Source organism: Meles meles, chromosome 12 (assembly GCF_922984935.1).
Source record: "Meles meles chromosome 12, mMelMel3.1 paternal haplotype, whole genome shotgun sequence".
Taxonomy (NCBI): Eukaryota; Metazoa; Chordata; class Mammalia; order Carnivora; family Mustelidae; genus Meles; species Meles meles.
This window is the reverse complement of record NC_060077.1, coordinates 37,392,407-37,419,639: the sequence shown is the minus strand read 5'-3', so window position 1 is coordinate 37,419,639 and position 27,233 is coordinate 37,392,407. Positions and strand designations below refer to the sequence as shown.

At 45.3% G+C, this 27,233-nt stretch overlaps 1 long non-coding RNA gene across 1 annotated transcript; it reads right to left on the bottom strand.

Moving 5' to 3' along the window:
* Positions 1–10,027: 10,027 nt before the first annotated feature.
* On the bottom strand, positions 10,028–25,480 carry LOC123953800. Its single transcript, XR_006820974.1, has 3 exons — positions 25,323–25,480; positions 21,559–21,774; positions 10,028–10,092 (listed from the first exon to the last, which is right to left on the bottom strand). It is a non-coding gene; the product is annotated as an uncharacterized LOC123953800 (long non-coding RNA).
* Positions 25,481–27,233: the final 1,753 nt, after the last annotated feature.

Sequence of the window (27,233 nt, the reverse complement as noted above, 5' to 3'; positions counted from 1 at the left end):
GTACAATGAGATACCACTAGGATGACTGTAATAAGGTGGGAAGAAAAGGAAAATAGCAGATGTTGACAAGGATTGGAGAAGCTGGAATTTCTGCACATTGCTGCTAAGAGCGTAAGATGATGCAACTTCTGTGGAAAATATTTTGGGATATTATTTTTCCATAAAAAAAGGAATAAAGCATTGATATGTGGTACAATATTGGGTGAATTTTAAAAACATTCTGAGTGAATGAAGCCAGGCACAAAAAACTCACATATTATGTGATTCTGTTTATATGAAATGCCCCAAATAGGCAAATCCATAGAGACCGAAGATATTAATGGGTGCCAGGGAAAAGGGAGGAGAAAGTGGGGTGACTGCCAAGAGGCACCTGGTTCACTTTTAGGGGGATGGAAATGTTCTGAAATTAGATAATGGTGATGGTTACGTAAGATTGGGACTATACTAAAAACCACTGAATTAGATACTTTAAATGGTGAATTTCATGTTATATGAATTTTACCTCAATAAAAAATTGTTTAAAAAAAGGAAAATTTTAAAAGCCAAGAATTTTCTCCAAGAGCAATCAGAAAAAATGAGGCTAAAGGAGAAGCCAGAGGGATTCAAGGCATGAGGATTCAATGTCTTTGCTGGTTTGAAGAGGGAGGGGCAGCGTGATGAATGCAGGTGGCCTTGAACTGAGAGAGGCTCCCAGCAAGGAAATGGGCCTCCGCCCTCTCAGCACCAGGAACTGAATCCTGTCAACACCTGAATAAGACTGGAGGTGGATTCACCCCTAGATCTTCCAAAGGGGATGCTATCCCGCTGCTACCATGATTCTGACCTTGTGGGACCCTAAGCAGAAGATACCCCCAAGCCTCACTGCACCAGCACTTTTAACCCATGGAACTGTGAGATAATAAAGGATACTGTCTTAAGCCACTAGGTTGATGGTCATTTGTTACGGTAGCAATATAAAACCTAACAATACTTACTAACTTTTTTAATAGTTTTTTTTTAAGATTTTATTTATTCATTTGTCAGAGAGAGAGCACAATCAGGCAAAGAGAGAAGCGGGCTCCCTGCTGGACAAGGAGCCCGATTCCGGACTCGATCACAGGACTCCGGGATCATGACCTGAGCCGAAGGCAGCGGCTTAACCGACTAAGCCACCCAGGCGTCCCAATACCTAACAACTTTTATGGAAACAGATGGTAGCTAGATTTATCTTGGTGATCACATCATAAAGTATGTCAATGTTGCATCACTATGTCGTACACCTGAAATACTATACTATTGCATACTAACCACACATCAATTAAAAAAGAAAAAATCTCACTGGTTATATACAGAAAAGAGTTTACCTATACATACCACCCATGCATCATTTATTTAGGGACCGACTACGGCCGTGAACATGGACCAGAGTGTCCATGGAGGCAGAAGGGTGAGAAGATGTAGGACCTAGGACCCAGCCCTGTGGGGGTGTGATGGAAACAGAAGGAGGAAGAGCCTCGAAACACAGGGAAGATTAGGACAGTGATTAGCCATCTTCCCTGGCACGGGACACCCCAACATGGAAGTGAAGAGTGTAAGTACCCCAGCCTTTCTGGGGGTAGACCTTCTGTCCCTATCACATTTCCAAGAGAACCCTATTAGTGCTGGTGAAGCAGTTGCTTTTAAAGTTTAAGGACAAAGGGCACCTGGGTGGTTCAGTCAGTTAATCGTCTGCCTTCAGCTCAGGTCAAGAACTCATGGTCCTAGGATCGAGCCTCCCGATGGGCTCCCTGGGCAGAGTGGAATCTGCTTCTCCCTCTCCCTCTGCTCCCTGACCAGCACCCATGCTCTCTCTCTCCCCCCCCATTAATTAATTAATTAATCAAGGATGAGACATTCCAGTAGTTCATAGAGCAATCAGAATTCATGCAAAAGATAAACATCAAAATTCTGTCAAAAGGAGATAATAACACAGTTGGCCATATAGAGGCTTGTACGTCTATAAAGAAGGCCAGAACTGACTCAAAAAGCAGGACACGGTGAGCCAGAGGACTTTTTTTTTAAACCATATTTTGGGATGGTCACGGTAATAATGAATGACTTATCCCAGTTTCAAATATACTCTTGTGGATGTAACTGGTGCATGTGTGTTACTAAAATATGAATCCTAAAATGAGAAGCAGTTCCTGAGACCAGATGGAAATTAATTCTGTTGAAAAAGAGAAAAAAACACCTAATATATTTGAAATGTCCCAGTTTCTGTATAAAAAGAAATAAGGTGGACACATTTTTGTTTTGTCCAAATAAATGATTCATCAGTTAAAAAAAAAAAGTCACTGTTTCAGTCAATGTTCTTAGTCTCAGACAACAGAATCCATGCTAGCTCATTTAAATAAAAGAGATCTATTAAAACTCATAGGCAACTTAGAGAATTGTTGGGAAAGGCAAGAAAACAGACTCTGGGCTGAGGTTCCAGGAATAACTCTGCGAACTGCACTGCAGAGACAGTCATTCTAAAGGAGCTCCTGCCTGCGTCATCAGGGAGCTACTGGTCTGGAAGCTTCCTCCCGCTGGCCATCCTGCCCCTTCGAGCACCTGTCTGAGGCACACCTGCGCAACGGACACCTCAAGCCCCGCCTCCCTACAATATCGCTGTGTCTAATGGCAGTCCTCTGAGAGGGTGTCTCATTGTTGAAGACTGACTCTCATCAGCACTATCACAGTTCGCCTGGAGTGGGTGCCATGACGAGGGAAACGCATTCCTCAAATGCAGGGATCATGGGTTAGCTAAGTCGATGGAGCCCGTGCAGTCACAGAATTGGAGCGGTGGGCGAGGGAATATACAGGAAGGAATTGCAGCCAGTAAGTGTAATCAAGAATTTTGAGAGACTGAGCTGCAGAGAGGTGGGCAGAGAAAGGGTAGCAGTAGGTTCGGGGCAGGGGGAAAGGGAGGGTTTCCTTTCATTTCTTCTGACTTGGATTGGCTTGGTTTGCAGATTTAAAAAGAGATGAGGAAGAGCCCTTTGGGAGGGAGGAGTTGAATATAAAAGAGAAAAGGGATAATGCAAAGAAAAAGAAGAATGGCCCAGAATGTGAGCTTTCCGAGGAGAGGTCAGGAGGCATGGTAAGACAGGTGGCATCCTGAGCTCGGGAGGGAATGGCACCTAGACTCAGAGGAAGGTCCGTTTCTCTCTGGACCAAGATTGGAATGGCAAAGGTGGAAGGAAGTTTGCAGAGATGATCACAGAGAGACAGGGCATCTCCATCTGGTGGCTTCTATTTTCTCTGTGCGGTGGGATGCTCAGTCATCTGCTGAAGGCGAGGAGGAGGTGTGGGTGTCCAGGATGGAGGAGAGGTGATACTTGAATGATCATCTGGAAAGAGAGAGAGCCAGTGGCCAGGGAGACCGAAAGGAGCACGAGGCAGCAGGATAGAACATGGTGTTCCCAGGGGGCGGTGGGGATAGGGGAGTGGGGGGACCAAGGGCTCGTGCTTAATTCCTCCAGCCCAGAGAGAAAGTGTATATGTACTTTCTGTCTTACCTAGGATTAAGACTTCTGCCAGATGGGTTCCACAGGACTCCCCTAAAGCCCTGGGGGATGCCATAACAATTCTGTTTGTTAGTTTGCAACCGTTCAGAGTTTCAGAGCTCACTAAACTTTGACGATCCCCGCCCCCACCCCGGACCCCAGATCCCTCCCAAAGCATAGAAGAAGCTGTGCAAATGAGGAAAATCAAAGTAACTACATCCCTTCATACCATCCAAATATAATGAAATAAATGAATACAGTCTAGTGTCAAGAAGGTGGCTTTTAGGTTCAATTAGCTAGAACATGGTTAGAAGTCTGACATCTACTTTAGAAAACAGTATGGAGATTCCTTAAGAAATTAAAACTAGAGGGGTGCCTAGGTACCTCAGGGGTAACTTCTGCCTTCGGCTCAGATCATGATCTCAGGGTCCTGGGATCGAGTCCCGAGAGCCTGCTTCCCCCTCTCTCTCTGCTTGCCTCTCTACCTACTTGTGATCTCTCTCTGCCAAGTAAATAAATAAAATCTTAAAAAAAAAAAAGAAATTAAAGCTGAAGCTACCCTATCACCCTGCAATTGCACTACAGGGTATTTACCCCAAAGACACAGATGTAGTAAAAAGAAGGGCCATCTGTACTCCAAAGGTCAAAGCAACAATGGCCACGGTCACCAAACTGTGGAAAGAGCCAAGATGCCCTTCAACAGATGAATGGATAAAGAAGATGTGGTCCATATATACAATGCAGTATTATGCCTCCGTCAGAAAGGATGAAAACCCAACTTTTATATTGACATGGATGGGACTGGAAGAGATTATGCTGAGTGAAATAAGTCAAGGAGAGAAAGTCAATTATCATATGGTTTCACTTATTTGTGGAGCATAAGGAATAACACAGAGAACATTGGGAAATGGAGAGAAGTGAATTGGGGGAAATTGGAGGGGGAGACGAACCATGAGAGACTGTGGGCTCTGAAAAACAAACTGAGGGTTTTGGAAGGGAGGGCGTGGAGGTTAGGTGAGCCTGGTGGTGAGTGTTATGGAGGGCACGTATTGCATGGAGCACTGGGTAAGGTGCATAAACAATGAATCTTGGAACACTGAAAAAATAAAAATTAAAAAAAAAAAAAGAAGTCTGGCATCTGCCTCTTGATAGTTAACATATTACCTGATCTGGTTGAGTTTGAGTTTCTACACGCGTGTGCGGAGAACTTAATGTAGCCACCATGACCCCAATGACTTACTCCTAACCCACGGAATACGACAAAGGTTGTGGGATGCCATTCCCAGGTTCTGTTACGTGAGACTCCATCTTGTTAGATTTGCTCTAGAGTCTTGCTCTCCCTGAAAGGTTTGAAGAAGCAAGCTACCGTAAGTTCTATGTTCACCAGGAAACAAATCCTTCCAACACCCTGCATGAGCTTGGAAGCAGACCCTTCTCCTTTCGAGCCTCCAGATGGGAACCCAGCCCTGGTCAAGACCCCAACAGCAGTTTTGCTAAGGACCCAACGAAGTTGTGCCAGGTGCGACTTCTGCCCCACGGACACTGAAAGAATGAATGAATGTCTTAAGCCACTAAATTTATGCCAGTTTGTTACATAGCATAAAAGACTAACACAATGTGTAGACATAAGGATAATAGCATTTGCTTTGCTGGGCTGATTGAAGAGAACCCAAGTTATAGGAGAGTGGCCAACACAATTCCAGGCATGAGTGGACATTTGCCCTGCTGTCTTTGCAGGGAATCTTAGAGCCTTTAAGAGGTCAAGGTCACTCATTCCAACTCAGGGATCAGGAAAGCAAGGGAGTAGTATTTCAGCTGGACCCTGAATAGTTAGCGAGATGTCGCTTTGTGAAGAATGAAAGGAAAAGGAGCACTAGATAAGACGGGATGCAAAGCAAAAGTAAAGATTCATACAGGCGAACAACGTGGGCAGTGACGCCAAGTAAGATCACGTGGCCTGAGTCCAGATTTGTGTCAAAGAGTTGGGGACCAGGTCACAGGACCCTTGGAATGTTAAGCTCAGGAAATGCTCACATTTTAAGTGAATCACATGCATATTTATTTTTTTTCCAAATTGAAATTGAAACCAAGAGATTGAGTCAGATGTCAATTCTAATCTAGCAATTGTAGAGTACATTATCATCAAAACTTAACTCTTCTGCTTTTTACTCAGTTAAAATTGATATTTGAATGACTGCAAGAAGGCAAAAGGAGCCTTTCTTCTACATCTATCCGTCGTGCGTCTGTCTGCGTGTGACAGCTGTGTCTCTCCTCTGCCTGGAGGGTGACAAGGGACCCGGGTGCCCAGCTCTGAAACTCATTACTGATCACCAAGATCTGCTGTCTGGCCATGACCCTGTGCTGCAGGATGGTAAGGCAGGCCCTCCCTGAGGGTCTGAAGGGAACCTCCCTGAGAACTTCAAAGCCGTTTGGAAGCTTCCATCTAGACTTCCCTCCCCTCCCCCTTCTGTCACTGTGCCCAGCCTTGCCTGGTGGTCTGGCCACTCCTCTATTGTCCCCCAATCCTCTCCCCATTTTCTCTTCCCCCCTAACCAATTTCTTGCACAATGAATCCTGTCATGGCATCTGCTGTTGAAGGACCCGGAATAACACAAGTGGGGGACAGGAATGCTCTGAGGAAATGGGCAATTCGATGGGGATGCAGAACTGGGCCCCCCACCTCTCAGCAGGTAAAGAGTCTGCCCTTCTGGTCAGCAGATGCGGCCCTGAGAGCCGCCAGTGTAAGGTATTGGCTCAGTTGCTCAAGATTTCACCAGTGATGACCTGGAGGATGTTCTGGTGGAGGAGAATGCTGTGACAGGTGCAAGCAGGCATTTAAAAACATAGGTGGCATATGCCTGCAGAGCTAGGCTGGGTCGGTGGCCGGCAGAAGAAGAATGAGCTACTGAGGCCTGCTGACATAGGGTCTCTGTGAGAGCTTACAAAGGGGCCTTTATCTCCCTTGGAGGAATGACAGGCACAGCCGACATGCAGGCTGAAGAGCTCATTGTGAGGGTCCTGGAGCTCCAAGGAAGTGGCAGTGCTCGTCAAGGCAGCTCTATTATCCAAAGGCCTGGGCCCTGGTGGGGGAAACCTGGCATCTTGAAGTGTGGGACAGAAACATCTAGAATGATGGCCTGAAGATGTGGATTCAACAGAGGCCCCTGGACCCTCTGGGCCAAAGAGCTGGCCCACCCTTCCCTAGTGAGGTCCAGTCCTTTTGTTGTGCTGGCAAATTCTGCAGAGGCCCCTCCCCATATGACAACAGAACCCCTTGAGGGGCTATCCCATCTCTCCTCCCAGCTTCGGCTTCGGGATGTGTGTGTGTGTGTGTGTGTGTGTGTGTGTGTGTGTATTTTAAGATTTTATTTATTTATTTGACAGAGAGAGAGATCACAAGTAGGCAGAGAGGCAGGCAGGTAGAGAGAGAGGGGAAAGCAGCCTCCCCGCTGAGCAGAGAGCCCGATGTGGGGCTCAGTCCCAGGACCCTGAGATCATGACCTGAGCCGAAGGCAGAGGCTTAACCCACTGAGCCACCCAGGCGTCCTTCGGGATGTATGTTAACTGGTGGGAAAGAAGCTGGAGAAGTGGGCAGTGACAGTGAGAACTGCCCCTGCGTCAAACAGCACCGGCAGCAGATAAAAGATTTTGTATTTGTTCTGTGCGATGCTTGCTCCTGGGGTTAAAACTGTGACCCAGTTAAAGTAACTGACTTATCAAACTAACGGCTTGCTCCTCAAGGTTGACTTCAAGATCCCTGCCTCCTAGGCTCACCAAATTCAAAGCTATGCTGTCTCGAACTAACCAATCTGATCCCATTCATTGTCTCGCAAGACACCCCTTAAAGTCACTCAGTCCAAGCCCTAACAGCCTCCCTGGCCTTACCCTAATTTCTCCATGTCACAGCACTCTGAAACTAATAATGTCGTGGCTGCCTGGGTGGCTCAGTCTGTTAAGCATCTGCCTTTGTCTCAGGTCATAATCCCAGGGTCCTGACACATTGGGTTTCCTGCTCAGTGGGGAGACTGTTTCTCCCTCTTCTTCTTCCCCCCACTCATTCTCTCAATCTCTGTCTCTCTCTCAAATAAATAAATAAAATATTAAAAAAAAATAAAAGAAAGGGGCGCTTGGATGGCTCAGTGGGTTAAGCCTCTGCCTTCAGCTCAGGTCATGATCTCAGGGTCCTGGGATCGAGCCCCGCATCAGGCTCTCTGCTCAGCAGGGCACCTCTTCCCCCCCCCCCCACCCCCTCTGCCTGCCTCTCTGCCTACTTGTGATCTCTGTCTGTCAAATAAATAAATAAAATCTTTAAAAAAATTTTTTAAATTAAAAAAGTAAAAGAAAGAAAGAAAGGAAATAAAACTAACAATGCCATGTTTACCTATCCTGCTATAGATCTAACACGATCTGCTTTGCTTGATCAACAGGGCTTCTGGTGGTTTCTTTGGGAAGACCACCATCCACATGAAACAGAGATGGCTAATAGTAATCCAGAATAAATTCAACATATCCAGCCTTTCTCACTTTGGCGCTCGCCTGTTTTCTTTCTTTTTCTTTTCTTTTTTTAACTTTATTCACCTAGGATGTGTCAACTGAATGGGTTTTAACCCACCCCTTCTCTCAACAGAGCAAACGTAGCGAACATAAAAGAAAGAAACAAATCAGGAAATGTATCAATGAACACACTTCATATTTGACATTCAAGGAAATAATTGTTCACCTGAGAGAGGAAATAACAACTGTTATCAATGACTTTCTTACTCCTATAAGAGCTCCTTGATGACCCTGCCTTCTTTATTTTACTTAGAAAGTTATATACTTTGTCTGCATCTATTCAGTTGAATAAGAATTCTCTTGGTGAGTTAATGGCTAACTTTTGGCTGGCCTTTCCATGTTCTGAAGTAGTTGCCAAGTTTGTAAGGCATGCACTGAAGAAGATATGAAGAACAATATTTAGTACACCTGGGCTGTTTAGAGGAAAAAAGCAAATTTGGATAGGAATGTCCCTTTTAATGAATTTAGACATTGGCCTCTTAAAAAGGGTCCCCACTGTCCACATTTGTCATTTGAGAACCACTGTGATTCCTCCAGCAAATGGAGGAGGTAAAGCCATCAAGAGAAGTAGGTATTTGTTGATGTTACACATGATCATATTTTTAAATCTATTTTTATGGATTTAAAAATATATTCATAATATCATGGGTGTTAAAAGAAGCCAACATAACTCTTTACATAGACTGCTTATGTCTCAAATACAAACTCTATTCCCTGAACAACAGATCCTCTCCTAAAGTCAAGTGCAAATCAAGGGTTCACACATCTTGTTCTTTTTCCACTGGTTTCCATTATAACTTCCTGTCTTGTCATCATTTCTAATAAGAAATATGTCCTGAGCTATTACTATGCATTATTCCCTGACTCTTCCAGTGGATTTGTGATCTGGTTACCTGGTCATAGCTCAGCACACAGGAATGGTAATTGTAGTTCCAGAGAGTAGGGGACAAGGCCAAATGAGAGGGCGGTCAGTGCAATGGTTGCTAACCTAGTTTTGAATTTCTGCTTCATCCCTCCGGATGAAATTTCAGGTTTTCTAAAATCGGATCCCTTCCTACTCTTCTAGATTTATTTTCTACTATTCGCTTGCACAACCCAGAGTCCTCCACCAAGCTGACCTAGTCAACATTCCCACCACAGCACTGACATTTTTTGGCCCTGTTCTCCCCTCTCAGGACTCTGCTTATCTCTTTCATCATTCCAGGACCCCAGAGGTTCAGCCAGGTGTAACGTAAAGGAGGAACCCACCAGAAGTAAGGTGACCATAGAGAGAGGGGTGGACACTGCACTTCAGTGGGGTGTGGGATAGTTAACATAAACATGCATCACCCTTGAGACCTCCTTATCTGCTTGTCTCATCCTTCTGCCTTCTTACCCCTTTCTGTTAACATCTGTGTATCGTGATTTTAATAGAGGTCATTTAAACATGCCTTACAAACTGTTTAAACATGTTCTTGGAGAGTTGACTGTCCCTCTTGTTTCCCAATCCTGGACACCATATAGCTGTGTTCAGTCTGCTCTGTATTTGCCCATTGATAGCTCCCTTCCTCCAGCCCCAGCTCCTCCCCTCCCCCCTACGACCCCCCACCCCGCAACTGGATTCTCCTGGGCTTTCTTTGAGAGCTGGAATTCTGCCTCCTAGACATCTTTGTGCCCACACCTCCTGACAGAGGACTTTGCGTATAGCACATGGCATTGAATCGATTGCAGAAAAGCGACAAAAGAGCAAAATACTTTTGCAATCCAAAGGATCCATTTGTAACGAGAACCCTCAACCACAGTTGTCTGCAGTGGGTGTCAGAGTCTGTTGGAGCAGAGCCCCATGTGTGCACCACCAGGCTGCGTTCCTGTCTGCTCACACCCTCTTGATTCTTGCCTACACTGGAAGAAGGCAAGCGTCTCCTTCGGGCCCATCTCATCTAGGGAGAGTTAGAAGTGGTCTGTAGTTCGCGAGACAGGTTGTTTTGTCTTCGTAGTGCCAAACAATGGCTTGGACTTGGTTTTTTAATCAGTCTGGGTTTCTCAGAACAGCCTAAAATGACCAAAGAGAAAAAGTAATAGAAAAGCAAGGAAATGTCATGTAACACATGGAGTTTTCTCTTTGAACAAGAAGGTGTCCAAGGTTTCAAGGGAAAAGCACTAACTTGTAGGTATAGAAATATCCTCATCTTTATTTTAATCCTGAAGTTCTTGGACCTTCATGAAAGGAGTTCTTTGTTGAGCTGCTTCTCTGAAAAGGCAGTTGCTAGCAGGTTACCTTCTTGTGACTCCTTTAACCTCAAAAGGATGCTTTAGTAGGCCACGTAATGATGATCAAATCTTCCCAAAGAACAGGCCATGACAACATTAAATGGTTTATTTGTTTCCTGCACCTGTTTTTGTTACTTTCCAAGGCCCTGGAGAACCAAAGGCAGCCTTTCTGCTACTCTGAGAAATTATTCTGTCTAGAATATTTGATCACACACCAGAACAGTTGCCAAACAGAAAATAATACGCCCAATGTCCACCCAGGCAGCAGGAAGTTGGCCAGAACGTGGCATCTCCTAATTTAAAAGACACAAAACCTCACATTCATCCAGAACTGGTCTTCTCAGAGATCTCAACTGTTTGTAGATCCTAGAATCCCAGAGGGCTGAGCCCACTTAGAAATCCTACAGTTCATCACATTCATTTTTCAGGCTGAGATTCAGACTGTCTGAGACTCAGACAGGTTGAATGATATCCCTGTTAATTAATCACTAACTATAGGCAGATCCAGTTCTAGAAGGAACCCAGGTGAACCCACGTGTCCTACCTCCAGATTAACAAGGAAAACCAACCCCTATTCATTTCTTTTTTATTTTTTAAGTAAGCACTACACTTAACATGGGACTTGAACTCACAGCCCTGAGACCAAGATTTGCATGCTCTACCAACTGATCCAGCCAGGCCCTCCAACCCCTATTCATTTTAATACTCTGATTATTTCAGAACCTAGGATGAAGACATTTCATTCCAGAAACCATGACAGACTCCCAGACAATTTCAGCAGATAACATGGAGAAGACTTAGACTAGTTAAATCAATCATAGAGAAGTCTAAGTGCACAAAAGGTAAGGGTTGGGATGCTCATTAAGTCAGACTCTGAATTTTTCATACCAAGAAGTTAGTTGAGGATAATCACATTTTTGACAGTCATCCATCCATCCCAGAACTATTAAAATAACATTTAAACTCTACTTGGTGATTTTTAAGGGAGTTAATTATATAAGTCTCCATGATCTCTTGTATTTTTCCCCCTAATGCATTTGTAAGCAAGCAACTTGGAGCTCGGTGTGCCTTTTGCCATAAGAAAAGTATCAACTAAAGAAAGGAGATCTCTGAGCTGGCCCATTGAGGTCTATTTGACTACAAGATCGGAGAACTCGGGTCCTTACAGGCCTGACCTGAGCCCTGTCTGGACACCAGGAGGTCAGTACTGCAGGAGTGAGGAAGAGGTCAGTGACCAGAAGGAAAATGGCATCAGGGAAAGGGCCTGGATCCTTCAACTCCTTCTCTGGCCTTGCCAGCCCTTTGAACAAATCCCTTATTGTCTTTGAATCTTGGTTGTTCTCCTGTAAAGTGGAGCCAACGGCTAATCCACAGAGCTCTTGGGAGGAGAAAATGAGACGAATGTATGTGAAGGTCCCAGCTCTGTGCTGACACTGAACAGGGACTCAGCAAGTTATTCTCCCTAACCTCCCACCGTCCAAGGTGCAGTCACCCTCAAAGGTCTGAACACCACCTCCTTCCCTAGATTAGTGTGTTTCTTTCTCCAAGTCCCCATTTTACTAGTGGTGCCCAAGCCCTTCACCCCAACTAGCCCTGTTATCCCTGGCTCTCAGTCAAATCCCTCTCCCCAAGTTCAGCTAGGTCTTCAAAAGGAAAAATATCTGATTGAAGAAGGTCACACTCAAAAGCCATCAGCTTCAGAATACTCTGGGCAGTAAGTATATTTTTGAACAAAGCTGTTCAATAACCACAGTAAATCTCAAATCCACTGACCATCAGGCATGATGAAAAATCAAAAGAAATTTTGAGACAGTGTTAAGAGAAGCGGTCATGACTGGGACATCCAGCCCTGCCTCAGAGCCCACTCTAAATCATCAGCCAGGGTATTCTTGCTTTTCACATCTAACATTCCTGTGAACAGTACCTCTTCCACTCTATTTTGGTTACCAGGGCCCAGAAGTGTGGTTCCGGCAGAGATGGTGAGAGTCTGGTTGGTTGCTATGTCCTTGATGGTAAGGGTCATTTGTAATTCCTGCATTTTCTTGTCAGGTGCTGCCTGATCTCCCTTCCTTTGGACAATCTTTCTCCATATTTTGGGAAGGAGAGATTCCAGATGACATAATCATTTAAGTGTGGATGGTCAAAGTCTCCAACCTCACCTCTGCCAGCCTGAAACATGGTGACTCCTGATTTTGAGGGCGAGTGTACTTTATATGTGCCTTTATCATCCATGAGGCCTAGAATTGCATTTAGCACAGGCTCATTTGATGGATGAATGAATGAGTGAACAAATGAATGAAATTCTAAAATCTAATTGACATTATTAGTGCTCATTTCCAAGTCTCATCTCCCCCAAGCACATGAAAAACTACAGGTCAAACCTCCCTGCCATCAAATGGGGCCATGTGACTGCAAGAAGGAAGGACATGTGTCACTTCGGATCCAAACCGCAGATAGGAGATAGGGCAGGATTTCCCTCGTAGGCCACCAGCCACGTTAGAGACAGCAAAGCCTCTGTTAGCCTGAGTTCCTGAGTCACTACACAGAACAGATCACTCCTCTACACCTGCTGACCTGTGTTGGACATATAACATGAACAAGAAATATATCTTTGTTGAAGGATTTTTGTTCTGTGGCGTAACCCAGCCTATCCTGACCAATACAGCTAATGACCACTTAAAGGTAAAGGAAAAGACGCTGCATATTTTGTCAAATTCTTAAGTGCTCCTGAGAATATTTTCTTGCTTGAAGTTTGGTTGTTGTATGGCATCAATCTCATTAGGCATCACCTAAAAGTTAAGAACCACCAGAGTCTGCAGTTTCACTGGCATGAGAGCAGAAAGCCAGGACACCCTTCAGTTACAGCGAGTCGGTTCCCCTGGTGCCCTGCAGGTCAGAACAAGGCAGATTTCAGGGGAATATGCAAGACACAGTATGAAAACAGCTTCATGCCTCAAATTCACATCCATGGAAACATATTCTCGATTGATCTGTGCATAAATGTTTAAAATGCACTTTATTTCATTTTTAGGTTTTGAAATGAGGGGTTGACATTTGCAGGAATGAGCACCATATGTGCCTTGTCAAGCCTGCGGCATGCTCAGTGGGGCAAACCCAGCTCCCCCGCATGGCGTCATCCACTTAGCAACCTCCTGGGATACCTTGTTTTTCGTCTATGGGCAACATTTGGCCAGAGGCTACAGGCAGCAGGGACAGGGACAGGAAGAGTCCACTTTTTGGCAGCATCTCCCAATTCACCTCACCCAAAATTCCTGTTGTTGTTGATTCCTGTGTTGGCAGTGAATTTCACTAGGATGGGTACCATATGTTCTAGCATTTCTAAAACCAGCTCAGTTTTGAATATATTCTTTGTCTCCATAATCCATCAAAATGCCCCAGAAATTCCAACATTTTAGTATACAAACTACATCTATCAGACAACCTCTCGCACGAGGATGCAATACAAAAATTAATTTTGACAGCCTGTGCCTAGTTTCTGGTTGAAATTCATTCACTTCACCCTCATATACCTGCAAACCATATGAGGATAAGTTTTATGCTGACCCCAGGAGTTCCGGCCAAAAAAGCTTCATATCAAATTGCCTTAGTCTAGAGTATTTGTTTCAGAATGAGATCTCACTGAGTCACTTAGTAGTACGGGTCTGCTTTGCTGACTGTTAATTACTATATCCCAGGGGTTTTGTGAGTTGAACCTTTCAATCATGGAAATGTCACTTTACCTCTGAGAAGTTTGGTCAGAAATGTGTGATACCTCCCTACTTCCGACCGATATGGTTCAGTTTTTCAGTCTGATTATTCCGTCTATCCCAGCACTGTTTTAGGCCAGGGAGAGCACACAGTGGGGTCTTCAGTAGGATCTAAGCTGCGTAGTAGAGGTCGACCAACCCATCACTACCTTCCATGGTTCCATCCCAAGTGTCTGAAATACTGTTAGGACACATCTTTAGGTTGCAAGATCAAACCCTGTTAAAAAACAAAAAAAAAAAAAAACAGGTGCCCCAGAGAGGGCATGCTTTAAATTATGGACTACTAAGCCCTTGGCAGGAGCATGTTAGCAACTCCTTTCCAAATGGCATCTGTAGAGAGGGAGGCTTGGAAAGAATGGAGATGGGCCAACACGGACAAGTGTTCTAAGCAGAGTATAGCAGAAGGACAGACTTTATGGAGCACAGAGGGTGGACTCAAGTGGAGAAGGTGTGGCCATGAAATGCAAAGGATGAAGGGGGTTGATCTTCAACTGAGCCTTTACTCTATGCCGGCATTACACAAAATGTTTCCTGTGTGTTTACTCCCCTCTCTGACTCTGGGGAATAAAGCATATGCTCACTTCACAGATGTGGAACCCACCAGTCAAGGTGGTGGATGATTTCCCCAGAATCACACAGCTGGGATGGGATGAAGCCGCCCCCTGAACCAATCTCCTTCTAAAGAATTAACTGTCCCATTTTCTAAATTGGCCTGGACCTCAACACCAATTATTTTAAAACAATGGACATTCACTTTTTTAGTTCCAGAGGCTGAGAAGTCCAGGGTTAAAGTGCCTGCAGAGTCTGGCGAGGGCCCTCTTCCTGCTTGGCAGACAGAAGCCAGTTCTAAGAGCAACCTAATAACCCCATGACCAAATCTTGTTGCTGCAGACTCTGAAGTGACAGACTTTAAAAATTAGGAGCTAGGAAGACAGTTTGGCAGCTTCCCCCAAATTAAACATAGTCTATCATATGCTCCAGCAAGCCTACCCCCAGGTATACACCTAAAAGAATTGAAAGCAGAGACTCGAACAGATGTTTGAGTCTACCATTGCTCATAGCAGGATTAATCACCACAGTCAAAAGTAGAAACAACCCAAGGACCCGTTAAAGGATGAATGGATAAATAAAATTGTTACATCCATACTACCATGGAATATTATTCAGCCTTAAAAAAAAAAAAAAAGAAATCCTGACACATACTATAACAAGGGTGAAACTTGCGGCTGTTACACTAAGTGAAAAAGCCAGTCAAAAAAGGACAAATATTATATGAGTTCACTTATCTGAGGTATTTTGAATAGTTAAATGCATAGAGGCAGAAAGTAAAATGGCGGTTGCCAGGGGCCACGGGGAAGAGAGAATGCCAAGTGATTTAATGGGGACCAAGTTTCTGTTTGGGATGATGAAAAAGTTGGTTGGATCATGGATGGATGGTGGATGGATGGTGGGGTTGGTTGCATAGCACTCTTGCATACATTTAAAGATGCTTAAAATGGAAAGTTCCTCGGTGTATAGATTTTACCACAATTAAAAAAAAAAAACTCACAAGGACAGGAATTCAGAATTTGACCTTAAATATCTTCTTTTATTCATGAGCACAGAGCATTTTCCTCACATTATGTTATTCTGCTTTATGGTCATGAGATGATAGAAGCTGGTAGAAGCAGACAGCCCAACAAGATAAAGATAAAGCTTCTGATGGTGTATCAGCTGGTCCTACCGACTAATTTTGCAGAAGAGGAAACTGAGAGCTGAGATGACTTGCCTGAGGCCACACAACAAGGGAAGTCAGCCTTCAGTGGTCCACAGGCACCTAAAGCCTTGGGCTGCCTGGCCAGGCTTTCTCCTCTAGAGCCAACTTAAAAAATGCAGAGAACAAAGCAGATGGATCATTGTGCTCACGTGCATGCTTACTTGTCCAAAGGTGAAGGCACGGAAATGATGTAGACATGAGATTCTAGCACAATTAAATTATTTAAACCACTTTGCCAAAAGTTTCCCAAACCCAATGCTTATTTCTTCCCTCAATTACTGCACCTTGACTTTTTTCATCCCTGTGTATGCACAAGGAATGAGTTCACGTAGCTATGAACTGTCCATAGTAGCTATGAACTGTCAAACAAATTCCTGATGAACAGGTGGGGAAAAGATTCAGTGGAAATAAAACTCATTCCATTTTTCATGCATCAAGTATCTCCTGAGCACCTATTTTATGCCAGAGACTATGTTATTTCAGGGAGTGTAGCCAAGAACAAGCAACGCTTCTTCCTTGCCTTCATGAAGTACTGGCCTCAGGGAAGGGCATGGGATACCACACTAAGGGAAGCCTGAATAGCTTGGTGACTCTTGGAGCCCAGTGTTGTAAAGGCTATGACGCGAAGTCTGGATATCGATCGAACGAGAGGTTGGCATAGTCTATCAGGGTTCAGAGAAGCAGAACCTCTAAGAGATAGACAAATCCACAGGTGGTCCTCTCTAAATTCATATGTTGAAACCCACCCCCAATGAAATTAGACCAGTGCCCTTATAAAAGAGAGCCCAGAAAACTCCCTCTCTGGTCCGCTTTGTGAGGACAGGGTGAGAAGAGGGCCATCTATGATGAAGAGGGTCCTCAGCAGATGCCAAATCTGCCAGAGCCTTGAACTTGGACTTCCCAGCCTCCAGAACCATGGGGATAAATTTCTGTTGTTTATAAGCTACTCAGCCTGTGATATTTTGTCATAGCAGCCTGATCTAAGAGAGCTAGGTAGTTAGGTAAATAAATAAATAAATAGATAGATTTGCTACAAGGACTGGCCTCACGCAATTGTGGGGGCTAGCTAAGTGCCTTCTACCTGGCTGTTGTCTTCACATCTGAGGCTGGAGCCTGAAGCCAACAGGGTAGGAGATAGGGGAAAGAAAGATGAACATAAAGTGGCAGGAGAGAAAGAAGCCCTCTTGTTGCCTCCCAGACACCCCCTCTGTCATGGACAAGAGCATACATTCAGCTTAGGAGTGAGAGAAGCTGGAATAGAGAAGGACTCGGGGCCAGCCCTTGCCTCCTGCCCATGAGGTGAGCCAGCAGGTGTGAGACCCCATTGTCAGCTCCAGACGGCCTGCTGCCTCATCTCCTCCTCTTCCCCACCTCCTACAAGAATCTCTTTTGTGGCTCATCATGGCTGGTCCCTTACAGGGAAGGGAGTTCTGAGAGATGCGGTTGCCCTTGTCAAGATGACAGATTTTAACGCCACCACAAAAGACAACCTACCCTAGACTGGTGGCTGGGGGAAGTTTCCAGGAGAAAGTGACATGGACGCTGAGACCCAAAGGATGGCAGATGGTGGCCACACGGAGTGAGAAGAGAGTTCCACGGGTGTCGGGACAACAATAAGAAATAGACCCTGTCTGAGAAAGTTAGCATTTTTAAAAAGGAAATAGAAACCAAAAGGGAAAAGATGAACTTGTTTTGAACTGTTTCAAAACCAAGAATATAGCACGTTTTTCTAGCACTATAAAGTGAATTGAAGCCAATAAAACAGTAGAGAAGCGGCTTTCCTAACTGCGGGATGATTCACAACTTCCTCTACTTCCTGTTTGTCCTTCCTCCCTACTCCCTTCCAGCCCCTTTTCGGTCCTCCTCACCGTCAAGGCAATCAAGCCGAGTGAGAGCCCCATCACACAGATAACCTTTGCTTACTTATTGTAGACCTTACCCAGGAGTGAGATCAGTCACGGGATAGAAACCCCACAGCTTGGAGCCAGTGCCCCACGTCATCTCAGTACAGGTTGCCAAAATGCCAGTGTGTAAAAACCTCTGATTCCTCTGTGTATCTTCACGGTCAGAGCCAGGCGTCCCACCCCCAGCGAGGACACACCAGGCCTGAGGCCCCGGGTCAGCGCCTCACTCACCTTCAAACACAGTATGTCCTCCAGATTCAACTGAGTCCATGTCCTTAAGGGAAACCCAATGTGTTGGAAGAAAGGCAGGCTTCCTGTCTTTCTAGTCCAGCACAGCACCTTTTGGAAAGATGATCATTCAAACCACCTTAACAGGGCTGGTCTCAAGACTTGCAGTTCACAGTCTGATGTAGGGACCACAGTGGTGACATAGACCTGGGTAGGGGATGGGGGGATTGCACACGTTTCCAAGCAGAAATATAGCCTCCCAGATCTCAGGTCTTGCTCCCAGTCATGAGGCAGCAGATCCTTGGTTCCCCACTAGATCGGGGGTCCCCAAGACCACACTCAGATTCTGGGATTCACAGACATCAGAAAAGCTGATCTACCCATGTTTATGGCTTATGACAGTGAAAAGATATAGATTAAAATCTGCCTGGGTGACTCACTCAGTTAAGTGTCTGCCTTAGGCTCAGGTCATGATCCCAGGGTTCTGGGATCAAGTCCCACACTGGGCTCTTTGCTCAGCAGAGAGTCTGCTTCTCTTCCCTCTGCCCCTTCCCCAGCTGATTCTCTCCCCTTCTCTCTCTCTCAAATAAATAAAATCTTTAAAAATAAATAAGTACATAAAATAAAATCAGCCAAGGGAAAAGTCTCAGATGCCCAGGAGAGTTCCAGGAGTAAATTTCCCGTCCTCTGTCCCCACCAGAGCCCTGTGGACGGCACTTCCTTCCCCCAGGAACAAGGTGTGAGAATATGAGCCAAATATTGCCAATCGGCAACACTTACATGAGCCTGGATGCCCAGGGATATTACTGGGGTCAGTCACGTAGGCATGGGGTACCCTCATGACTGACCTTAGCTATTTAGATTCCACCATCTCCAAACTGGGGCAGAATGGCCAAAGCCCCCACCATAAATCGCAGTGAGATCACAAATTACCTGGCATGGCCCAGTGCCCCAGGTAAATAAAGACCCTCTTGTCAGGCAGGCTATTCCAAGGACTTAAATTTCTCTCTCAGGAACCAGTCAAGAGCTAGAACTTTCAGAACGTGCTGAGTTTGGACAACTAAGCCTACTGGGTCAATCAAGTACTCTTCATTCACACATTTTGTTCACATTTTGTTCTGAGAGGGAAGTACCGTAGTCCTGCGTGAGCAAAACTAGTCAGGAGGCTTCCTGTCACCCACCGGTGACCTCAGGTTAAGACCTGTAGAGTCTCCTTGCCTTTGTTTCCTCATCTGTGAGGTGATAGCAGTAACGTCCACTCCAAATTTCCTGAAAGGTGCTATGAGAGTCAAATGGCGCAGTGGATGAGATAAGAACTAAGCCTCCCCTCCTCACTAATGTCAGGGCTAACAAGGTATCCAAGTCAAATGGCACTCTAGGGATTTCCGTCTATTTTGCAGCCATTTTGTTTTTCCCCGTAACAGTTATAAAGTGCTTACTATGTGCCAGGTACTAGGCTTATGGGGATTATCTTATTTAATCCTCAAATAATTCTCTGAGGATAGTTCTATTTTTATCCTCATCTGAGAGGACCGAGTTTCAGTAAGGTTACCTGAGGGCACATCTCTTCTTAAATAGCAGAGACAGCTTTGAAACTGAGCAAAGATAACCAGAGCCAGAAAAACCAAGCTAAGTTGGTTGCTTTCCAGATAAGGGAGAGCAGCTTTGCTCACCCAAAGGTGGGTCCAGTGATGCTCTCTCCATTAAAAGGGAAGAGACTGGATCAGGATACAAAGAAAAGGCTTTGGCTCTCAGAAGGCGGAATTCTGAAGGGTGTCATTTGATGGCTAGAGGAGAAAACTGTGAAATATTTGGAACTGTTTCTCGCTCTGGTTTTTTACGACAGAAGCGCTATTGTCTGTCAGGTGCAAATGGGTTGTGCAATTAAGACTGAGCGGGCTCAGGTCACAGCCACTGAGTTTGTGGGCACCTAAGAATTGGGGACATCCTTCTCCTCAGAACTGAGGCTGTCTGTCTTCAGGGCTGGAGATTGGACATTCCCGTATCTGGCCACCTTTGCTCTGTGTCAGCTGTCTCCCCGCCAGCTCCCAGCTGCCCCCAGCCAAACGTGTCAGGGACCTCGGACCACCTGGAGAGAGCTCATATTGTCAGTTTTTAACAGGATCATTGTTTTTAAGGAAAACTTCATTTTTATTAGAGAACTGCAGAAGTAAATACTCCCGATTTCTTCTTCTACCCTAGACTCATCTGCTGTTCCTTGTCCTCCAAGATAAATCTAGAAGAGGAGACAGCTGTTCAGTTGCTACAAATCATAGGAACACTCTGGTGCAGAAATCTCCATAAAAGACTTCAGAGAAGATTTATGTCTTAAGGCAGAATTTAGAGGAAAGGCAAAAAAATCTTGGCAAGAAGCAGCAGAGGCACATCTGAAACTCTGAAGAGAGAGAGAGAGAGAAAAGGATACCCACCATGGGGAGAAGGATGAGCGTCCAGTGTCGCCCTGTGCTGACCTGGACCGAGGTCTGTGAACGGGGAGAGCCAGGGCAAGGCCTCTAAATGGAGCCTGGACCAGAAAATCCACACAACGAGGAGTATTTGGAAGGCGTCCAGGATGTAGAGACTGCCATTAAGAGAATTTGATTTGGAGATGAAAGGGCTTAGAAGGGCCCCAACGGTCCAGGAAAAGGAAGGGTAGTTCAAAATAGCCGGTTTTCAATAAGCCACTTTGGAGGCTACCTGGAATGTTTAGCAGCAGCAGCAGCAGCAGTTGTAGCATTAGTAATAGTAGCAGCATTATTTTAATTCCAGAAATAATTAATGTGTCCTCAGAATAAGTAAGCATTACTTACAAATAAATTGGGAGAGGATTCTAAGTCTATTACTCTAGAGCACACCCCCCAAACCTCTGCTCCAGACTCCCACCTCCCGTCCTGGAAATCCACAAAGACACCCTCTTTCATAGCCCAGAGAAGACCTACATGCTGAGGAACTTGAGTTTCTGACTAAACATGGTCTATTTTCCTGCCTCCATGACCTAGAACCTGGCCTTCTGGGAGGTGTTTCCTTTTCTGGGATGGGCGATGCCTGATCCAATGAGAACAGTGTGCAACATGGCAGTCACATCTGCCTCTCACCTCCCTGGGTTAGCACAGACCCCACAGGTGAAGGGCACGTGCTCCATCCACGTTGCCTCACTTCAGACACCAGCTGCTAGTTTGGGGGTCCCCAGGCCACCTGTACTTCTGACCAATTGGCTATGAATCTGAGGTTCCGTGACCCCCTCAAGTTCAATGATTCACTAGAATGATTCCTAGAACTCAGAAAGTGCTATCTTTATGATTATAGCTTTATTATAAAAGATACAAATCAGGGGGTGCCTGGTGGCTCAGTCAGTTACGCATCCGACTCTTGACCTCAGCTCAGGTATTGGTCTGAGGGTCTCAGAGTTCAAGTCCCACTCTGCGTTTCATACCAGGAGCTTTAAAAAAAAAAGGTAAGTAACAAATCAGGAATCGCCACATGAAGAGAACCATAGAGCGAGGTTTGGAACAGTCCTGAGAGAGCTGCTTCCAAGCCCTGTCCCTGTGGAACAAGACGTGTCACCCTCCCAATACAGCAGTATGCTCACTAACCTTGGGGCAGCTTTGGGTATCCAGGGTTTCACCGAGATTTTATTACAGAGGCACGATTGACCAAATCATTGGCCGTGTGATTGAACTCGAACTCCGTCTTCCTTCCCCAGAGGTGGGGAGGTCAGGCTGACACCGCAACCGGCCCCATCCTGAGTCACCTCGTTAGCCATGTGGTCCATGGCTCCTAGCACTCAGGAAATTCCAGGAGTCTAAAACCTGAGACAAAGAAGAGACAAATGTTTTATTATACAGATGACAACAACGAATATTTAATGAGGGTTTTCCCGGTGCTGGGCTCTGTGCTGAGTACTTGACATACATCTCCCTTGATCTTTAAAACAATTCTATGTGCCAGATTTATTATTATCTCCATATTACAGATCACAAACTGAGGCACAGAGACGGGAAGTAACTTGCTTAAATTCACACAGCTGGTGAGTGATAGAGCTGGGTTTGAACTCATATTTGTTACATGGGCCACTGTGTGCCTCTAGGGCTCCTTATAAAAAGGGAGAAGCCAAGAGAGCCGTTGTCTCTAGAGAAGAACTTAGATATAACGCAAGAACCCAGACGGACTTCAGAATCTTGGAGGAAAAATAATCTAGGTTTCCCACTTTAAAAAATTCAGTCATTAGAGTCAGAAAAGCTGCTTTAAATTCCAGATCTCCCAACTGAGAAAAAAGCAGTAAACTCTCTGGTCTGCAATCCCTTCCTCAATTAAATGGAAATTCTAATAACATCTCCCTGTGAGTTTGGTCTGAGGAATAAAGGAGGTCATTTATTTGAAAGTGAAGAACACAAGACCCATGGAAGGCTTTCTTTTTCCTTTTCCCTCAGTCTGTCCTGGTCTTTCACCCACAGACAGTATCTGCTGTCCACCCAAGCTATTTACTCCTTGTGCCTCACACAATACACTTCAGCCTCTCTCATTCCCTTGGATTACGTTTTGGTTCCCTTAGCTCAATTATTTATACACTGTTCACATGGACTATTACTTTAGCTGCAGAGAACACCAGCCTTAAAAACATGTTTTAATCCCGTAATTATACATGGCACGACACTTGAAATTTAGCCAACAGGGGTCCAGGCCCAGTGATACAGTAGGAAAGGCCAGGGCATGTCCTCTGAAGACTTGGGTCTGGTCCCACTTCTGCTTCCTCCTACCTTGTTGCCTTGAAAAAGACACTTAGCTTCTCTGAGCGTCAAACTACTCATTTATAAAATATCACCAATAATTATGCCTGTCTTGCTAACCTCATCGGCCAGGCAGGGGGAAGGTTGGATGAGAAATGTACGTGAAGTCTTTGGAAATGAACAAAGCTTTATATGAATAGAAAGAATAATTATGTAAGACAGCAACTAAAGCAGACATTGAAGCCCACATAAAAAGATCTACGAAAATCCTAGAACATTCCCATATAAGGAGCATATGGGAAAAAAATGGCACAAGACAGACATACACACAAACACGTGTTCCAGTCAGAGTTGGGTTCATTTTTGGAAGGCTGTTGGCAGGGAGGGCTGGAGAAGAGGTTGAGGGATGTCAGTGTTTACAAATACTACTGTCTGGGAGTAGAAACACATGTGAAGCTGGAAGCCATATGGAAAAATCTAATGAGGAAAAGCATGAATACCCATTAAGTGAGTCTTGAACATGACACTGATGTGAGTCCCGAGGTAGCTCTAATGCTTTCCACACTGGTGTTCAAAGAGCTCAGCTCTTACAATGAATATGGATTTCTGGGGCGATCAGCGACTAAACACACCTCCTGGTCAGGTGTCAATAGAAAGACACCCAAAGCTGCCCCAGGACTTGGTTCAGATGAAAGCCGCAGGGCTTGCTTCATCTACATGAACTTTCCAAACACTATTTCTTCACAGGATACAAAAGAGATGAATGGTCTATATTTAAGAAAAAAAAAAGACAATTTGGGTGATACCTAAGTTGGGTGCTAAAGTTGGGGTAAAACTCGTCATTAGAAATCTTGCTTTAGCTACTTTTATCCATTCATTTTTTAAAAATGTTTATTTAGGGTGCCTAAGTAGCTCATTCAGTGAAGCATCTTATTCCAGGTCATGATCTCAGGGTCCTGAGATCGGAGCCCTGCCTCAGGCTCCACACTCAGCAGGGAGAATGTTGGGATTCTCTCTTCCTCTCCCTCTGCCAGGCCCTCATCCCACCCCACCCCATGCAAGCACTCTTGCTCTCTCTCAGATAAATTAATTAATTAAATCTTCTTAAAAAGCTATTTATTCATTGTCATCGGGAGGCAGGCCCCCTTCTAGGCCACCAGGATCCTCTAGCAAATGTTACTGATGAAAGCCCCGGCCTTCATAGGGCAGGTGGACTCCCTCTCACTGGGGCCTGGGGAAGAGGCAGGGAGACAGACCACATGCAATAGACCCAATGAACAAGGAAGCTACAGAAGAAATGAGGACTTGGTCCCCACCACAGAGAAAAGGAAAGAACCTGTAGGGGATTAGAAGGGCCGGAAGGGGCAGTTGCCATTTCCAATCCTGGGGCCATCTTGAGCATGTGACTTAGCCTCCCCGGGCCTCCCTGCCTTTCCCATGAAGTGAGACTACTACAGACCCCCCTTCACAGCCACGGTCAATGGGGTAGGGCTGCTCACATACTCGGGACACAGGCGCACCCACAAAGACATCATGGGCAATATTACTCACTTGAGTTTTGCACAGGGTAAGGAGAAACTGGTACACACCGGAAGAGGAAGTTCATGATCAGGTGATGTATGGAGCTTATGTTCTCTGTCCCCCTGGTACCACTGAGCCTAGATCTACTTCAAATAGAAACAAGGGCATTTTGATCCACGGTAATAGAAAAGGTTTTGAAAGGAGATACCCTTGAGATGGAAAACCCTAGAGACTGAACTCCATTCTTTGACTCCTGTACCTCGGAGAAGGGGAAATGAGGAGGGAAGAAGAGAGCACAGGAGCCCAAGGGCAAGAGCGGAGGAGAATACCGAGAGCAGATGGAAGGGTGGGAGGCACCAGGCCCTGAGTGTCAGCAGGCTTCCGGACTTTATTTTCAAGTGTTCTGCCCAAAGAGATGCTTCGCAACAGTTTGTTTCATGAAATGCCAAGTCTCTCCCCAAAACTGAGACTCTGTTCCCTGCATGTTCAGACCCATAAACCCAGGGTCTGCAGGCAATGCCCATGGAGATGGACCCTGTGGCAGAAGGGAGAGGTTTATAAACCTCGGGGTTTCAGGGGCACCAGGATGGCTCAGTCGGTTAAGCGTCTGCCTTCAGCTTAGGTCATGATCCCGGGGTCCTGGGATCAAGTCCTGCATCGGGCTCCTTACTCAGCAGGAAGCCTGCTTCTCCCTTTCCTGCTCCCGCTATTTGTGCACGTGCTCTCTCTGTCAAATAAATAAACTCTTTTTTTTTTAGATTATTTATTTATTTATTTGACAGAGAGAGATCACAAGTAGGCAGAGAGAGAGAAGGAAGCAGGCTCCCTGCGGAGCAGAGAGCCCGATGTGGGGCTCGATCCCAGGACCCTGGGATCATGACCTGAGCCGAAGGCAGAGGCTTCAACCCACTGAGCCACCCAGGCGCCCCAAATAAATAAACTCTTTAAAAAAAATTTTAAAAATAAATATACGGCAGGGCTGTATATTTACTGTGCTGTCCGGAAGATTCTCCTCCATCTTCGGTGGTCTTCCCCATGGGGCTCGTTTCCGGTTCTCACTACAAATATGGGAGGCATGAAGAAACACCTGTCCCTGCTCATAAGCTTACCCCAGCCACGGAGCCAGAGCTTGGTCACCTCCGCCAGGCTGCCCTCCTTACAGGTGGGTGGCAGGCTCAGCCCTGGAGAGACAGGGTCATTAATGAGAAATGCGGGGTTCCATCGTCAGGATCTAAGCTCCTGTTGGTATCTGACCAAGTTTCTGAGATGTCTGCCGAGGAAAAAGGAGAATTCTGCTGAGAAGGTACTAAAAAATCAGGAGAGCCATTCCAACCTTTCCTCCTCCCTCATTGTCCGTGCTGGGAGCTTTTGTGCTGTCAGTCCTGGGGACCCGAGCCTGAACACCACCCCAGATCCAGCAGAGCGCCAGTGACGGGGATGGAAGGCAGAAGAGGGGGTGGTTCTCTACTTGTCCAATTCATTTTATTATTATTTGGCCAAAATCTCAACTCCTTCTTACCAGTTGTTTGGCCTTGCAAACCCCTGAACCTCTTTTTTCTTTTCTCACTAGTTTGAGACACCGTGTTTTATTATCTATTTTGTATTGAAGTGTAATTAAAATACAATATTACATTTGTTTCAAGCCTATAACATATTAATGCGTCGATTCTATGCGTTACTCAGTAGGTGTCGTCACCATCCGTCAGCATACAACAACATGACAATATTATCGACTACGTTCCCTGTGCTGTACTTTTCGTCTCTGTGACTTAGTCATCATTTACCTGGAAGCCTGTGCCTCTCTGTCCATTTCACCCAGCCACCCAGCCCCCTCCCTCTGGCAACCACCCCTTGAACCTCTTTATTTCTCAATGTCTTCACCTATTAAACGGTCGTCACGGGGCACCTTGGTGCCTCAGTGGGTTAAAGCCTGTCTTCAGCTCAGGTCATGATCCCAGAGTCCTGGGATCAAGCCCCACATCGGGCTCTCTGTTCAGCAGGGAGCCTGCTTCCACCTCTCTCTCTGCCTGCCTCTCTGCCCACTTGTGATCTCTGCCTGTCAAATAAATAATTAAATAATCTTTAAAAAAATAAATTTAAAAAAATGGTCATCACAGCAGCACCTATTTAGAGGGTCATTATGGCAAATAATCTAACAAGGAATTTAGGGTATAATTTTAGTGTGATTTGGGATTACAGGTTAACAAACTTGATTCCAAATACAGCACACAACAGGCTCTCAATAAGGGTTAATTCAATGAATTAAGATCAATAACAAAATCTTCAGGAGTGGTAGCCAGAATGAACGTTCACAACTGATGTGCAAGGTGACTTTTGCAAGGGAATGCTGACGATTTGTGAGTTGAGATGTGAGTTGCGCTGTATCTTAAATAGAGGGACATTTTCAGAAAAGAAATAAATACGTGATTCTGTGGGAAGGACCTTGGCATCAACATACCTGAATTCTATTCCTGATTCCGTTGTTAATTCACTTTGTGGCATTAAAAACACCTGCTTCATATTCAAGGTGTTTTGGTAAACTGAAGAAGTCGGACCAGATTATGTCTAAGGTTCATGGCTACTCCGTGGATGGTAATGGGATCAAGCCCAGCATCTGGCCCTCTGCTCACCAGGGAGCCTGCTTCCTCCTCTCTCTGCCTGCCTCTCTGCCTACCTGTGATCTCTGTCTGTCAAATAAATAAATAAATAAATAAAATCTTTAAAAAAAAAAATCCTCCTGACTTCTGTCTCTGACCTCTGGACCCTCTTTTCAAGAGCAATCCTGATTAGGTCAGGCCCACCTTAGATAATATCCTTTTTAGTAACTCAACATTAACAGACATGGTACCTCAATTACTTCAGCAAAATCTCCTCACCTTTGTCATAACATGTAAGAAAATCATGGGCATGATATTCCACCATATTCAAAGGTGCCACCACATTCGGGGGAGGGAATTATCTAGGACATGAGTCCCAGAGACAGGAATTTGAGGAGCCACCCTGGAACTTGGCAACAAGTT